General features: G+C 30.2%; 1 protein-coding gene and 1 long non-coding RNA gene across 2 annotated transcripts in view; one reads left to right on the plus strand and one right to left on the minus strand.

Moving 5' to 3' along the window:
• The window catches only part of LOC148058338 (nucleolar protein 4-like), a 104,459-nt gene that overhangs the window by 62,012 nt on the left and 27,946 nt on the right, over positions 1 to 14,501 (plus strand). The window lies entirely within an intron of this gene.
• On the minus strand, positions 4,919 to 5,710 carry LOC148058339 (uncharacterized). Its single transcript, XR_015709953.1, has 3 exons — positions 5,239 to 5,710; positions 5,093 to 5,127; positions 4,919 to 4,994 (listed from the first exon to the last, which is right to left on the minus strand). It is a non-coding gene; the product is annotated as an uncharacterized LOC148058339 (long non-coding RNA).

A 14,501-nucleotide genomic window follows, 5' to 3' on the forward strand; every position in this document is an offset into this window, starting at 1 on the left:
CTATATCAGAAAAACTATTATTATCACACACACTATATCAGAAAAACTATTATTATCACACACACTATATCAGACAAACTATTATTATCACACACACTATATCAGACAAAATATTATAATCACACACACTATATCAGACAAACTATTATTATCACACACACTATATCAGACAAACTATTATTATCACACACACTATATCAGACAAACTATTATAATCACACACACTATATCAGACAAACTATTATAATCACACACACTATATCAGACAAACTATTATTATCACACACACTATATCAGACAAACTATTATAATCACACACACTATATCAGACAAACTATTATTATCACACACACTATATCAGACAAACTTTTATTATCACACACACTATATCAGACAAACTATTATTATCACACACACTATATCAGACAAACTATTATTATCACACACACTATATCAGACAAACTATTTTTTTCACACACACTATATCAGACAAACCATTATTATCACACACACTATATCAGACAAACTAATATAATCACACACACTATCAGACACACTATTATTATCACACACACTATATAAGACAAACTATTATAATCACACACACTATATCAGAGAAACTATTATTATCACACACACTATGTCAGAGAAACTATTATTATCACACACACTATATCAGACACACTATTATTATCACACACACTTTATCAGACACACTATTATAATCACACACACTATCAGACACACTATTATTATCACACACACTATATAAGACAAACTATTATAATCACACACACTATATCAGACAAACTATTATTATCACACACACTATATCAGACAAACTATTATAATCACACACACTATCAGACACACTATTATTATCACACACACTATATCAGACAAACTATTATTATCACACACACTATATCAGACAAACTATTATTATCACACACACTATATCAGACAAACTATTATAATCACACACACTATCAGACACACTATTATTATCACACACACTATATCAGACAAACTATTATAATCACACACACTATATCAGACAAACTATTATTATCACACACACTATATCAGACAAACTATTATAATCACACACACTATCAGACACACTATTATTATCACACACACTATATAAGACAAACTATTATATCCACACACACTATATCAGACAAACTATTATTATCACACACACTATATCAGACAAACTATTATAATCACACACACTATCAGACACACTATTATTATCACACACACTATATCAGACAAACTATTATAATCACACACACTATCAGACACACTATTATTATCACACACACTAAATAAGACAAACTATTATAATCACACACACTATATCAGCCAAACTATTATTATCACACACACTATGTCAGAGAAACTATTATCACACACACTATATCAGGCACACTATTATTATCACACACACTATATCAGACACACTATTATAATCACACACACTATATCAGACAAACTATTATTATCACACACACTATATCAGAGAAACTATTATTATCACACACACTATATCAGACAAACTATTATAATCACACACACTATATCAGACACACTATTATTATCACACGCACTATATCAGACAAACTATTATTATCACACACACTATATCAGACAAACTATTATAATCACACACACTATATCAGACACACTATTATTATCACACACACTATATCAGACAAACTAATATTATCACACACACTATATCAGACAAACTATTACAATCACACACACTATATCAGACAAACTATTATTATCACACACACTATATCAGACAAACTATTATAATCACACACACTATATCAGACAAACTATTATAATCACACACACTATAGCAGACAAACTATTATAATCACACACACTATATCAGACAAACTATTATTCTCGCACACACTATATCAGACACACTATTATAATCACACACACTATATCAGACACACTATTATAATCACACACACTATATCAGACACACTATTATTATCACACACACTATATCAGACAAACTATTATTATCACACACACTATATCAGACACACTATTATTATCTCACACACTATATCAGACACACTATTATAATCACACACACTATATCAGACAAACTATTATTATCGCACACACTATATCAGACACACTATTATAATCACACACACTATATCAGACACACTATTATTATCACACACACTATATCAGACAAACTATTATTATCACACACACTATATCAGACACACTATTATAATCACACACACTATATCAGACAAACTATTATTATCACACACACTATATCAGACACACTATTATAATCACACACACTATATCAGACAAACTATTATTATCACACACACTATATCAGACAAACTATTATTATCACACACACCATATCAGACAAACTATTATTATCACACACACTATATCAGACAAACTATTATTATCACACACACTATATCAGACAAACTATTATAATCACACACACCATATCAGACAAACTTTTATTATCACACACACTATATCAGAAAAACTATTATTATCACACACACTATATCAGACAAACTATTATTATCACACACACTATATCAGACAAACTATTATTATCACACACACTATATCAGAGAAACTATTATTATCACACACACTATATCAGTCAAACTATTATTATCACACACACTATATCAGACAAACTATTATTATCACACACACTATATCAGACAGACTATTATAATCACACACACTATATCAGAAAAACTATTATTATCACACACACTATATCAGACAAACTATTATTATCACACACACTATATCAGACAAACTATTATTATCACACACACTATATCAGACAAAATATTATAATCACACACACTATATCAGACAAACTATTATTATCACACACACTATATCAGACAAACTATTATTATCACACACACTATATCAGACAAACTATTATAATCACACACACTATATCAGACAAACTATTATAATCACACACACTATATCAGACAAACTATTATTATCACACACACTATATCAGACAAACTATTATAATCACACACACTATATCAGACAAACTATTATTATCACACACACTATATCAGACAAACTTTTATTATCACACACACTATATCAGACAAACTATTATTATCACACACACTATATCAGACAAACTATTATTATCACACACACTATATCAGACAAACTATTTTTTTCACACACACTATATCAGACAAACCATTATTATCACACACACTATATCAGACAAACTAATATAATCACACACACTATCAGACACACTATTATTATCACACACACTATATAAGACAAACTATTATAATCACACACACTATATCAGAGAAACTATTATTATCACACACACTATGTCAGAGAAACTATTATTATCACACACACTATATCAGACACACTATTATTATCACACAAACTATATTAGACACACTATTATAATCACACACACTATCAGACACACTATTATTATCACACACACTATATAAGACAAACTATAATAATCACACACACTATATCAGACAAACTATTATTATCACACACACTATATCAGACAAACTATTATAATCACACACACTATCAGACACACTATTATTATCACACACACTATATCAGGCAAACTATTATTATCACACACACTATATCAGACAAACTATTATTATCACACACACTATATCAGACAAACTATTATAATCACACACACTATCAGACACACTATTATTATCACACACACTATATCAGTCAAACTATTATAATCACACACTCTATATCAGACAAACTATTATTATCACACACACTATATCAGACAAACTATTATAATCACACACACTATCAGACACACTATTATTATCACACACACTATATAAGACAAACTATTATATCCACACACACTATATCAGACAAACTATTATTATCACACACACTATATCAGACAAACTATTATAATCACACACACTATATCAGACAAACTATTATTATCACACACACTATATCAGACACACTATTATAATCACACACACTATATCAGACAAACTATTATTATCGCACACACTATATTAGACAAACTATTATTATCACACACACTATATCAGACACACTATTATTATCGCACACACTATATCAGACAAACTATTATTATCGCACACACTATATCAGACAAACTATTATTATCACACACACTATATCAGACACACTATTATTATCGCACACACTATATCAGACAAACTATTATTATCACACACACTATATCAGACACACTATTACAGGGAGTGCGGAAATATTAGGCAAGGTGTATTTTTGAGGATTAATTTTATTATTGAACAACAACCATGCTCTTAATTAACCCAAAACACTCATTAATATCAAAGGTGAATATTTTTGGAAGTTGGAGCAGGGCTTTTTTAGTTTTAGCTATTTTAGGAAGATATCTGTGTGTGCAGGTGACTTTTACTGTGCATAATTATTAGGCAACTTAACAAAAAACAAATATATACCCATTATAATTATTTATTTTCACCAGGGAAACCAATATAACAGTTCAACAATCACAAATATACATTTCTGACATTCAAAAACAAAACAAAAACAAATCAGTGACCAATACCTTTCTTTGCAAGGACACTCAAAAGCCTGCCATCCATGGATTCTGTCAGTGTTTTGATCTGTTCACGATCAACATGCGTGCAGCAGCAACCACAGCCTCCCAGACACGTTCAGAGAGGTGTACTGTTTTCCCTCCTTGTAAATCTGACATTTGATGAGGGACCACAGGTTCTCTATGGGGTTCAGATCAGGTGAACAAGGAGGCCACGCATTAGTTTTTCTTCTTTTAGACCCTTTCTTGCCAGCAATGATGGAGCATTGTCCTGCATGAAAATCATGTTTTTCTTGAAGGATGCCGACTTCTACCTGTACCACTGCTTGAAGAAGGTGTCTTCCAGAAACTGGCAGTAGGACTGGGAGTTGAGCTTGACTCCATCCTCAACCCGAAAAGGCCCCACAAGCTCATCTTTGATGATACCAGCCCATACCAGTACCCCACCTCCACCTTGCTGGCGTCTGAGTCGGACTGGAGCTCTCTGCCCTTTACCGATCCAGCCACGGGCCCATCAAGACTCACTCTCATTTCATCAGTCCATAAAACCTTAGAAAAATCAGTCTTGAGATATTTCTTGGCCCAGTCTAGACGTTTCAGCTTGTGTGTCTTGTTCAGTGGTGGTCGTTTTTCAGCCTTTCTTACCTTGGCCATGTCTCTGAGTATTGCACACCTTGTGCTTTTTGGCACTCCAGTGATGTTGCAGCTCTGAAATATGGCAAAACTGGTGGCAAGTGGCATCTTGGCAGCTGCATGCTTGCCTTTTCTCAGTTCATGGGCAGTTATTTTGCGCCTTGGTTTTTCCACACGCTTTTTGCGACCCTGTTGACTATTTTGAATGAAACGCTTGATTGTTCGATGATCACGCTTCAGAAGCTTGGCAATTTTAAGAGTGCTGCATCCCTCTGCAAGATATCTCACTATTTTTGACTTTTCGGAGCCTGTCAAGTCCCTCTTCTGACCCATTTTGCCAAAGGAAAGGAAGTTGCCTAATAATTATGCACACCTGATATAGGGTGTTGATGTCATTAGACCACACCCTTCTCATTACAGAGATGCACATCACCTGATATGCGTAATTGGGAGGTAGGCTTTCGAGCCTATACAACTTGGAGTAAGACAACATGCATAAAGAGCATGATGTGGTCAAAATACTCATTTGCCTAATAATTCTGCACTCCCTGTATAATCACACACAATATAACAGACAAACTATTATTATCACACACACTATACCAGACAAACAATTATTATCACACACACTATATCAGACAAACTATTATTATCACACACACTATATCAGACAAACTATTATTATCACACACACTATATCAGACACACTATTATTATCACACACACTATATCAGACAAACTATTATTATCACACACACTATATACGACAAATTATTATTATCACACACACTATATCAGACACACTATTATTATCACACACACTATATCAGACAAACTATTATTATCACACACACTATATCAGACACACTATTATTATCACACACACTATATACGACAAATTATTATTATCACACACACTATATCAGACACACTATTATTATCACACACACTATATCAGAGAAACTATTATAATCACACACACTATATCAGACACACTATTATTATCACACACACTATATCAGACAAACTATTATTATCACACACACTATATCAGACAAACTATTATAATCACACACACTATATAAGACAAATTATTATTATCACACACACTATATCAGACAAACTATTATAATCACACACACTATATCAGACAAACTATTATTATCACACACACTATATCAGACAAACTATTATTATCACACACACTATATCAGACAAACTATTATTATCACACACACTATATCAGACAAATTATTATTATCACACACACTATATCAGACAAACTATTATTATCACACACACTATATCAGACAAACTATTATTATCACACACACTATATCAGACAAACTATTATTATCACACACACTATATCAGACAAACTATTATTATCACACACACTATATCAGACAAACTATTATAATCACACACACTATACAAGACAAATTATTATTATCACACACACTATATCAGACAAACTATTATAATCACACACACTATATGAGACAAATTATTATTATCTTACACACTATATCAGACACAATATTATTATCATACACACTATATAAGACAAATTATTATTATCACGCACACTATATCAGACAAACTATTATAATCACACACACTATATCAGACAAACTATTATTATCACACACACTATATCAGACAAACTATTATAATCACACACACTATATAAGACAAATTATTATTATCACACACACTATATCAGACAAGCTATTATTATCACACACACTATATCAGACAAACTATTATTATCACACACACTATATCAGACAAACTATTATAATCACACACACTATATCAGACAAACTATTATCACACACACTATATCAGACAAACTATTATAATCACACACACTATATCAGACAAACTATTATCACACACACTATATCAGACAAAATATTATTATCACACACACTATATCAGACAAACCATTATTATCACACACACTATATCAGTCAAACTATTATAATCACACACATTATCAGACACACTATTATTATCACACACACTATATAAGACAAACTATTATAATCACACACACTATATCAGAGAAACTATTATAATCACACACACTATATCAGACAAACTATTATCACACGCACTATGTCAGAGAAACTATTATTATCACACACACTATATCAGACACACTATTATAATCACACACACTATATCAGACAAACTATTATTATCACACACACTATATCAGACACACTATTATAATCACACACACTATATCAGACAAACTATTATTATCACACACACTATATCAGACACACTATTATAATCACACACACTATATCAGACACACTATTATAATCACACACACTATATCAGACACACTATTATTATCACACACACTATATCAGACACACTATTATTATCACACACACTATATCAGACACACTATTATAATCACACACACTATATCAGACACACTATTATAATCACACACACTATATAAGACAAACTATTATTATCACACACACTATATCAGACAAACTATTATTATCACACACACTATATCAGACACACTATTATTATCACACACACTATATCAGACACACTATTATAATCACACACACTATATAAGACAAATTATTATTATCACACACACTATATCAGACAAACTATTATTATCACACACACTATATAAGACAAATTATTATTATCACACACTATATCAGACAAACTATTATTATCACACACACTATATCAGACAAACTATTATTATCACACACACTATATCAGACAAACTATTATTATCACACACACTATATAAGACAAATTATTATTATCACACACACTATATCAGACAAACTATTATTATCACACACACTATATAAGACAAATTATTATTATCACACACACTATATCAGACAAACTATTATTATCGCACACACTATATCAGACAAACTATTATTATCGCACACACTATATCAGACACACTATTATTATCACACACACTATATCAGACAAACTATTATTATCACACACACTATATCAGACAAACCATTATTATCACACACACTATATCAGACAAACTATTATTATCACACAAACTATATCAGACAAACTATTATTATCACACACACTATATCAGACACACTATTATAATCACACACACTATATCAGACAAACTATTATTATCACACAAACTATATCAGACAAACTATTATTATCACACACACTATATCAGACACACTATTATAATCACACACACTATATCAGACAAACTATTATTATCACACACACTATATCAGACACACTATTATAATCACACACACTATATCAGACACACTATTATAATCACACACACTATATCAGACAAACTATTATTATCACACACACTATATCAGACAAACTATTATAATCACACACACTATATCAGACACACTATTATAATCACACACACTATATCAGACAAACTATTATTATCACACAAACTATATCAGACAAACTATTATTATCACACACACTATATCAGACACACTATTATAATCACACACACTATATCAGACAAACTATTATTATCACACACACTATATCAGACAAACTATTATTATCACACACACTATATCAGACAAACCATTATTATCACACACACTATATCAGACAAACTATTATTATCACACAAACTATATCAGACAAACTATTATAATCACACACACTATATAAGACAAACTATTATTATCACACACACTATATCAGACAAACTATTATTATCACACACACTATATCAGACAAACTATTATTATCACACACACTATATCAGACAAACTATTATTATCACACACACTATATCAGACAAACTATTATTATCACACACACTATATAAGACAAATTATTATTATCACACACACTATATAAGACAAATTATTATTATCACACACACTATATCAGACAAACTATTATTATCACACACACTATATAAGACAAATTATTATTATCACACACTATATCAGACAAACTATTATTATCACACACACTATATCAGACAAACTATTATTATCACACACACTATATCAGACAAACTATTATTATCACACACACTATATCAGACAAACTATTATTATCACACACACTATATCAGACAAACTATTATTATCACACACACTATATCAGACAAACTATTATTATCACACACACTATATAAGACAAATTATTATTATCACACACACTATATCAGACAAACTATTATTATCACACACACTATATAAGACAAATTATTATTATCACACACACTATATCAGACAAACTATTATAATCACACACACTATATCAGACAAACTATTATTATCACACACACTATATCAGACAAACTATTATTATCACACACACTATATAAGACAAATTATTATTATCACACAAACTATATCAGACAAACTATTATTATCACACACACTATATCAGACAAATTATTATTATCACACACACTATATCAGACAAACTATTATTATCACACACACTATATCAGACAAACTATTATAATCACACACACTATATCAGACAAATTATTATTATCACACACACTATATCAGACAAACTATTATAATCACACACACTATATCAGACAAATTATTATTATCACACACACTATATCAGACAAATTATTATTATCACACACACTATATCAGACAAACTATTATAATCACACACACTATATCAGACAAACTATTATTATCACACACACTATATCAGACAAACTATTATTATCACACACACTATATAAGACAAATTATTATTATCACACACACTATATCAGACAAACTATTATAATCACACACACTATATCAGACAAACTATTATTATCACACACACTATATCAGACAAACTATTATTATCACACACACTATATCAGACAAACTATTATTATCACACACACTATATCAGACAAACTATTATTATCACACACACTATATAAGACAAATTATTATTATCACACACACTATATCAGACAAACTATTATTATCACACACACTATATCAGACAAACTATTATTATCACACACACTATATAAGACAAATTATTATTATCACACACACTATATCAGACAAACTATTATAATCACACACACTATATCAGACAAACTATTATTATCACACACACTATATAAGACAAATTATTATTATCACACACACTATATCAGACACACTATTATTATCACACACACTATATCAGACACACTATTATTATCGCACACACTATATCAGACACACCATTATTATCACACACACTATATCAGAGAAATTATTATTATCGCACACACTATATCAGACACACTATTATTATCACACACACTATATCAGACAAACTATTATTATCACACACACTATATCAGACAAACTATTATTATCACACACACTATATCAGAGAAATTATTATTATCACACACACTATATCAGACAAACTATTATTATCACACACACTATATCAGAGAAATTATTATTATCGCACACACTATATCAGACACACCATTATTATCACACACACTATATCAGAGAAATTATTATTATCGCACACACTATATCAGACAAACTATTATTATCACACACACTATATCAGAGAAATTATTATTATCGCACACACTATATCAGACAAACTATTATTATCACACACACTATATCAGAGAAATTATTATTATCGCACACACTATATCAGACAAACTATTATTATCACACACACTATATCAGAGAAATTATTATTATCGCACACACTATATCAGACACACCATTATTATCACACACACTATATCAGAGAAATTATTATTATCGCACACACTATATCAGACAAACTATTATTATCACACACACTATATCAGACAAACTATTATTATCACACACACTATATCAGACACACTATTATTATCACACACACTATATCAGACAAACTATTATTATCACACACTATATCAGAGAAATTATTATTATCGCACACACTATATCAGACACACCATTATTATCACACACACTATATCAGAGAAATTATTATTATCGCACACACTATATCAGACACACTATTATTATCACACACACTATATCAGACACACTATTATTATCACACACACTATATCAGACAAACTATTATTATCACACACACTATATCAGAGAAATTATTATTATCGCACACACTATATCAGACAAACTATTATTATCACACACACTATATCAGAGAAATTATTATTATCGCACACACTATATTAGACACACCATTATTATCACACACACTATATCAGAGAAATTATAATTATCGCACACACTATATCAGACACACTATTATTATCACACACACTATATCAGACACACTATTATTATCACACACACTATATCATACACACACTATATCAGACACACTATTATTATCACACACACTATATCAGACACACCATTATTATCACACACACTATATCATACACACACTATATCAGACACACTATTATTATCACACACACTATATCATACACACACTATATCAGACACACTATTATTATCGCACACACTATATCAGACACACCATTATTATCACACACACTATATCATACACACACTATATCAGACACACTATTATTATCGCACACACTATATCAGACACACCATTATTATCACACACACTATATCAGACACACTATTATTATCGCACACACTATATAAGACAAACTATTATTATCACACACACTATATCAGACAAACTATTATTATCACACACACTATATCAGACGCACCATTATTATCACACACACTATATCAGACACACTATTATTATCCACACACACTATATCAGACACACCATTATTATCACACACACTATATCATACACACACTATATCAGACACACTATTATTATCGCACACACTATATCAGACACACCATTATTATCACACAAACTATTTCAGACACACTATTATTATCACACACACTATATAAGACACACCATTATTATCACACACACTATATCAGACAATCTATTATTATCACACGCACTATATCAGACAAACTATTATTATCACACACACTATATAAGACACACCATTATTATCACACACACTATATCAGACAAACTATTATAATCACACACACTTTATCAGACAATCTATTATTATCACACGCACTATATCAGACACACTATTATTATCACACACACTATATAAGACACACCATTATTATCACACACACTATATCAGACAATCTATTATTATCACACGCACTATATCAGACACACTATTATTATCACACACACTATATAAGACACACCATTATTATCACACACACTATATCAGACAAACTATTATAATCACACACACTTTATCAGACAAACTATTATTATCACACACACTATATCAGACAAACTATTATTATCACACACACTATATCATACACACTATTATTATCACACACACTATATCAGACAAACTATTATTATCACACACACTATATCAGACAAACTATTATTATCACACACACTATATCAGACAAACTATTATAATCACACACACTATATCAGAAAAACTATTATTATCACACACACTATATCAGACAAACTATTATAATCACACACACTATATCAGCCAAACTATTATAATCACACACACTATATCAGACAAACCATTATTATCACACACACTATATCAGACAAACTATTATTATCACACACACTATATCAGACAAACCATTATTATCACACACACTATATCAGACACACTATTATTATCACACACACTATATCAGACAAACTATTATTATCACACACACTATATCAGTCAAACCATTATTATCACACACACTATATAAGACAAATTATTATTATCACACACAATATATCAGACAAACTATTATTATCACACACACTATATCAGACACACTATTATTATCACACACACTATATAAGACAAATTATTATTATCACACACACTATATCAGACAAACTATTATTATCACACACACTATATCAGACAAACTATTATTATCACACACACTATATCAGACACACTATTATTATCACACACACTATATCAGACAAACTATTATTATCACACACACTATATAAGACAAATTATTATTATCACACACACTATATCAGACACACTATTATTATCACACACACTATATCAGACACACTATTATTATCACACACACTATATAAGACAAATTATTATTATCACACACACTATATCAGACACACTATTATAATCACACACACTATATCAGACAAATTATTATTATCACACACACTATATCAGACACACTATTATAATCACACACACTATATCAGACACACTATTATAATCACACACACTATACCAGACAAATTATTATTATCACACACACTATATCAGACAAACTATTATTATCACACACACTATATCAGACAAACTATTATTATCACACACACTATATCAGACAAACTATTATAATCACACACACTATATCAGACAAACTATTATTATCACACACACACAATCAGACACACTATTATAATCACACACACTTTATCAGACAAACTATTATTATCACACACACTATATCAGACAAACTATTATTATCACACACACTATATCAGACAAACTATTATTATCACACACACTATATCATACACACTATTATTATCACACACACTATATCAGACAAACTTTTATTATCACACACACTATATCAGACAAACTATTATTATCACACACACTATATCAGACAAACTATTATAATCACACACACTATATCAGACAAACTATCATAATCACACACACTATATCAGAAAAACTATTATTATCACACACACTATATCAGACACACTATTATAATCACACACACTATATCAGACACACTATTATAATCACACACACTATACCAGACAAATTATTATTATCACACACACTATATCAGACAAACTATTATTATCACACACACTATATCAGACAAACTATTATTATCACACACACTATATCAGACAAACTATTATAATCACACACACTATATCAGACAAACTATTATTATCACACACACTATATCAGTCAAACCATTATTATCACACACACTATATAAGACAAATTATTATTATCACACACACTATATCAGACAAACTATTATTATCACACACACTATATCAGACACACTATTATTATCACACACACTATATAAGACAAATTATTATTATCACACACACTATATCAGACAAACTATTATTATCACACACACTATATCAGACAAACTAT

This window comes from Callionymus lyra, unplaced genomic scaffold (genome assembly GCF_982586985.1).
Source record: "Callionymus lyra unplaced genomic scaffold, fCalLyr1.hap1.1 HAP1_SCAFFOLD_89, whole genome shotgun sequence".
NCBI lineage: Eukaryota > Metazoa > Chordata > Actinopteri > Syngnathiformes > Callionymidae > Callionymus > Callionymus lyra.